Genomic DNA, 6,807 nt, shown 5'->3' on the forward strand with positions numbered 1-6,807 from the left:
AGTTCCACACAAGTAGTCCACAAGAACTTATATGTTGTTGCTGTTAAGTGCTGTCGAGTTGGTTTTGACTCATAGCAACCTTGTATAGGATTTCTGAGAAGCAGTTGTTGGGTTTGAACAGCCAACCTGGTGGTTCACAGTCCAATGCGGATCCTTCAGCACCACAGCAGGAGTCCAAAGTACTTACATAATTTGTCAAAAATTAAGTATATTAAAACAATGAAGAAAGGATAAAATAATGGAATACTCTTTGAAATTCAGGGTTCATGATTTGGCATACATTGATTTATGTATCACTCATCCAGCTAGCTAGATTCTAGCAGTTTGGCAGTAAGCATTCACTTAGACAGGGAAAATTATGAATAAGTTGATTAAACTTATTTATAATTATCCTACTACTTATTTGTCTTTGTTTATATATTTTATCCCCTCTTATTAGTCAAGATGGCAATTCAAGATCTATTTTCTCTAGTAGGATTCATATTTCACATTTTCACACAGTATTGTATAGATGGAAAGATACTGAAACTTCCTCAAGCAGAGAATGATCCTATACATTAGGTATTGATAAGTTCACCTTTTGTTATAAGAGAGATCTTTAATAAGGTGATCAACCATCCCAGTATTTGCCCAGGATTGAGTTTTCTAGGGATGTGGGACTTTTGGTGAGAAAACCAGGGCAGTAGGAAAGTTGAAATAATGTGTAGCATAACTAAGAAGTAGACTTTTGGTTTTTAATCTGAGTTTTTGTTTCTGTTGGGTACTGTCTAATCAACTCCAACTTAACAGTGACACTCATCTTTATCTTCAGTTTTCCTTTTGATTTAAAGAAAGATCATTTAATGTCTCATCTAAAGAATGAAAATATTAGTATCTACCTATCTTGTATCTATTTTTGGGGAGAGGGAGAGGGTTTCAATAAACAAGTCTACACAGAGGATTCCTCTAAACTCTGAACTCTCTTAACTGGTAAAATTTATAAGGAGCCCTGGTAGTACAGTGAATTATGAGCTGGGCTGCTAACCACAAGGTCAGTAGTTCAAATCTGCCAGGCATTTCTTGGGAGCAACAATCAAGAAAACAAACAACATATTGCATTATGCAGATCTGTTGCAAAAGACCTCTCTAAGGATATTTGTACATGTACAATGAATGTATTGGAGCATACAGTGGGCAAAACGATGAAAACTCCTTAGATATTACCAAACCTCTTAAGGCAATGAGTTGCTGGGCTTGGGGACTCAGGACCATAGTGTCAGGGGACATCATGGTCAATTGGCATAACAGTTCACAAAGACAATGTTGTACATCCTACATTGGTGAGTAGCAACACCTGGGATCTTAAAAGATCTGAGCAGTCATCTAAGGTGCAACTATTGATTGTTCTCTCTATATGTGAAAGAAAGAAAAGTGATGAAAACTGAAGATGCTTGGAATCAATAAGTCCAATGGAGTAATAGAACATATGAGCATCAGTCTCCATGACTTTGAGATAAAAATAACAAGATGTTGACCATGTTGGTCACTGATAAGGGGAAGTGGGGGAAAAACAGCAATGAAGTTGTGAGCTAAGTACAACTATGTTCAATAGACTCCTGTGAAACCAAATTGAACCTCTTTGGCCAGTAATATGGCAAGTCCTGGGGACTCCTGGGCCCAGAAACAGTGACATGGTCACAGAGGATTAGAGCAGAGAGTGAATTGTCCAGCTGATAAGAAGTGAGGAGAGATGCACAAGAACACCTATACTTGTAAATAGTACCTACTTGACCTGGCTTCAATGGCTGGATGATCAGAACTTAACTAGAAGAAGAAAGAAGAGGAAAAAAATTGTAATCTGATACAATTTGATGAATTTGACCTATACTTGTGAATGTAGTAGCTCAAAAGAGGGAACAAATCTTTACAGCGAGGATCATTCCCACCCCCTGATGGGCAACTTGGACATTGGCTGTCCAAAATGGGGGTGGGGGGTTCTACAAAGGCATGAAGTGATTGTCTTACAAGCATTCAAGAGGGAACCTAGATCCAGAGGGTGTGTGAGAAGGTAGGATCTCCACTGAGTGGTTTCCAATCTGTCTAGATGGAGCTGATGAAAGGAGATAGGGATAAGATTCTTATGGTGTAATAGTGAATAATTACTATCAGCACTGACTGTGAGGGTTGGAAATGTAAAGGTAGATGTTTTGTAACAAAAGGAGGGGGGTGGTTGACTTTGCAGTCCAGGAGCAGAGGTCCCTGGGACCATCAAGGGAGAAGAGCAGAGTACAGGACCCTATCCCGAGAAGGTGTGATGCCAGAGATGGAGGCAGAGATGTTGACTTGGAAAGATAGAGCTAGCGGTTGAGAACTCTAGACCTAGAGAGGGAGAAGGGCTGTGAGCTGACGACCAGGGGGCAGGCTTGTGGGGTATACCCTTTGGATATTTGATGAGGCATGGAGGGAATTGTAACCATGCAATGAAATGAAATACGATAGATGAATGTAAAGCTAATGTTCTCCCATGTAAACTATCACATAATTCACACACACAAAAAACTTACAAAATAAATAAAATAACAAGTTGGTGCCTGACTACCAACAGCTCTGAAAGAGATCACATTAGAAGGTCCTGGATAGAGCAGGGAAAAACTCAAAATTATATATTAAAAACTCAAAACAGACCTACTTATCAGATGTCTTGCTATGGTGCTGTGGGTTAATGCAAGTTTGCTTTGAACTGCAAGGTTTGTGGTTCAAGCTCACCAGCTGCTCCTTGGAAATCATATACAAGGTCACTATGGGTCAGAACCAACTCGACTGCACTTAACAACAACAACTTATCAGAAGGAGACTGGAGGAACCTGAGACTATGGCCCTGAACTGGAAAGTCACACATCCTCGTGGCAAGCAGTAACTGAAAACTAGTAAGGTAAACTCACCAAGGAATGGCTTACCATTCAAAGTGGAAAAGGCCACATTTACGTAAGAACAAAGTTGAGAAGGTGGGTGGATGGAACTAGGAACCACTGGGAGGCCATGGAATACAAAGACAGGATTGCAGTCATTGAAAGGAAACAAAGTGTATGATTTATTGAATGTAAAACTGATGATCTGGTCTATAAACCTTCGCTCAATTCACAATAAAAAGGTTTTTTTGGGGAAAAAAAAAAGCCTCTTTAAAATGTTAAAAAGCAAAGAGGTCACTTTGAAGGCAAAGGTGCGGCTTGACCAAGTCATTATATTTAAATTGCCTCATATGCATATTGGCCAATGACTAGGGAAGACCACAGAAGAAGAATTGATGCATTTGAACTGTAGTGTTAGCAAAGAACACTGAAAGTACTGTGAAGTGCCAGAAGACCCAACAAAACTGTGTTGGAATTACAGTCAGAATGCTACTTAGAAGAGAGGATGGTGAGACTTGGTCTTTAGTTCTAAGGACATGTTGACAGGAAGGATCAGACATCATGCTTGATAAAGTAGAGGATCACGGAAAACAGGGAAAACCACCATTGACACAGTGACAGCAATAATGGGCTCAAGCACAAGAATTGCGAGGATGGTGTAGGATCTGGCAAAGTTTGATTACATCATAAATAGGTTCACTGTGAGTCAGAACTGACTCAACAACACCTAATAACAACAGTTTGTGAAAGTGCATTGGTTTTATGAAAAACAAAGGTGGCAGTTGACCTAAAGTAGGGCTCTTTGGTAGGAGTACCAGGGTCAGAGAAGCAGTTGTTGTTGTTGGTAAGTGCCATTGAGTCAGTTCCGACCCATAGTGACCCTGTATAGGGTTTTTGAGGAGTAGCTGGTGAGTTTGAACCACTGACCTTGCAGTTCAAACGGCTTTGTAGTCTGGCACAGTAACCCACAGCGCCACACCAAGACATGCCAAAGCATGCTGTTAATACTAAAAAATTTGGAATCATTAACAGTTACTATGTATTATCTGTGGAGTCCTGGTGTGGCGCTGTGGGTTAATGCACCAGACAGCAAAGCCGTTTGAACTGCAAGGTTGGTGGTTCAAGTTTACCAGTTGCTCCTCAAAAACCCTGTATAGGGTCACTATGGGTTGGATCTGACTCGACGGCTCTTAACAACAACAGCAACAATATATTATCTGTAGGAATAGCGGTGAAAAATAAAAAAATTAGAATAGGAAAACTAAATGTAAATTAATAATAACTGCCATTACTGGCCATCACTTTGTACCATGCACTGTGACAAATGGTTTACACAGTTAATCCACATAATTTTTATCTTTAGAACAATGAAGAAAGGGAGACTGAGAAAAGTTTAATAGTCTGAATAGTACCTCGCAACGAGTAAATTGATCTCTATACTTGTATATGTAAAGTTAAGAAGATATAAGACCTCTTATTAGGTAAAGAAAGGAACCCTGGTAGCACAATGGATTATGAGCTGGGCTGCTAACCACAAAGTCAGTAGTTCGAATCTACCAGTTGCTCTTCTGGAAAAGGATGAGGCTTTTTGTTCCCATACAGATTTATAACCTCAGAAACATACAGAATCAGTATAAGTTGGAGCTGGCTCCATGGCACACAGCTACCACCATCACTAAGTAAAGAATTCTGGAAAATTACTTGTTCAGCCAAGATTCCAGGGAGTAGTTTAGAGCTGGGTAGGAAGAAGTTTCAGTTTGGAAACTACAATTTGCATGCTATCTATGGAGTGGTTGCTTTCTTCACTTCTTTATTTGTTATTTTTTCTCCAGAGATCTGAGTCACTTCGAGTGTAAAAATGCACTTTAGAGCTTTAACTCATGTTGCTCTTAGGTCCCATCTTATTGGGTGACTTAATTGGAAGCAGCAATCAAGAAATCAAATGTCATATGGCATTAGGCAAATCTGCTGCACAAGATCTCTTCAAAGTGTTCAAGAGCAAAGATGTCAGTTTGAAGACTAAGGCACTACACCTGACCCAGCATGATATTTTCAGTTACCTCAGATGCATGTGAAAGTTGGACTATGTATAAGGAAACCCCTAGAAGAATTGATGCATTTGAATTATGGTGTTAGAGAAGAATATTAAAAGTACCATGGACTGCCAGAACAATCTAATCTATGTTGGAAGCAGTGTAGCCAGAATGCTCATTAGAACCCAGGATGGTGAGACTTCATCTCTCATACTTCAGATATGTTATCATGAGAGACCAGTTTCTGGAGAAGGGCATCATGTTTGGTAAAGTGGAGGAAGACCCCCAGTGAGATGGACTGACACAATGGCAGCAGAAGCAGCAATGGTCTCAAGATTAACAACAGTCATTAGCATGGCACAGGACCTCATTGTCTTTGCTTTAATCTTTTTTAATACTTTATTTTTGGTGGTAATTGTTGTTGTTGAATGCTGTTGAGCCAATTCTAATTCACAGCAAATACATACAATCAAACATGCACCCATTCACATTTTCTACAAGAGCAGTTCAATAATATATGCTACATATTTCACGTAGTGTCACCATTTTATCTCCACTCATATTGTTTTAATCACCATTAATTTAGACTCTTTGCCCCTTCTCATTGATCATTTAGAATAACTGCTGTCAGTTTACACTCATATAGAATATTCTTTATAAGAATGCTATACTAAAGGCAAACATTATTGAATTAAATTGTTGTTTAGTTTAATCCAGGCATTATATTCAATGGTTCCCTCAGACTTGATGGATCCAGTAAGTATGGTGTCTATATGAGTCTGAAGGTCTGTTCCATACTCTTCCTCCTTTGTCAGGATGAATCTATCAGGTCCTTAATAGAAATGTTCAATAATGGCAGCTAAACACCGTCTATTTCATCTGATCCAGTGGTAATGAAGGTAGTAGTTTAATGGAGGTAGAAGGTAATGAAATCTGTAGTCCATGTCTTTCTCTACACCTGGACTTCCTCCTTCCTCTGCTACTCCAGATGGATAGGGACCAATTGTTGTATGTTGGGTGACTGCTTACAACTTTTTAAGACCCCAAGCACTGCTTCTGAACTAGGAGTTAGAACATAAACTTTAAAAACAATGTTAGGCCTTCCGCCGCAGCAGTCGTTGAAGAAAAGCAGCCATCGCTTTGTGCTCCCCTATGGTTGTTGGTCTCAACAAGGGCCAAGAATGTGAGCAAACTGAGGCACAGCCGCTGCTGTGGGCATCACACCAAGCACACCAACTTTGCACGGGATGTGATCCAGGAGCTGTGGTGTCAGGCCACGGAGCTGCTCTAGGTCTCCAAGGACAAGTGGGCACTCCAGTTCATCAAGAAAAGGGTGGGGACACACATCCAAGCCAAGAGGAAAGGAGAGGAGCTCAGCAACATCATGGCCACCATGAGGAAAGTGGCTGCCAAGAAGGACTGAGCAGATACCTGTCCACTGTGCCCCACCTCCCCCCAAATAAAAACCTTTACAAAAAAAACAAAAAAAAAAAACCAATGTTAGGCCAATTGACTGGATAGACTCAGGAATTGGCTGTAATCTTTATAAAAAACAAATCAGTAGGTCTTTCTACAGTCAGAGCTGCTGGATGGATTTGAATCATCAACTTTTTCTTAGCAGCCAACCACTAAGTCATATTCCCACCAAGGCCTCTTAAGAACTGCATGTAATATTTATTAAAAATCTAGTAGGATTTCCCCAAACCCTCAGAAGATACCGAAGTACAAAGAAAAGATTTATCCAATATCATATAGCAAATCACTATCAGAACTAGGTTAAATCAGAACAAATGTAATATAATAACAGTAATAGCACTTTAGGAGCTCTGGTAGTGTAGTGGTTACGAATCGGGCTGTGAACCTCAGGGTCAGCAGTTTGAAACTAC

General features: G+C 39.9%; 1 pseudogene; it reads left to right on the plus strand.

Moving 5' to 3' along the window:
• Positions 1–6,344, plus strand: part of LOC102823277 — a 69,379-nt pseudogene extending 63,035 nt beyond the window's left edge.
• The last annotated feature ends 463 nt before the right edge of the window (positions 6,345–6,807 follow it).

This window comes from Chrysochloris asiatica, unplaced genomic scaffold, assembly GCF_000296735.1.
Source record: "Chrysochloris asiatica unplaced genomic scaffold, ChrAsi1.0 scaffold00017, whole genome shotgun sequence".
NCBI lineage: Eukaryota > Metazoa > Chordata > Mammalia > Afrosoricida > Chrysochloridae > Chrysochloris > Chrysochloris asiatica.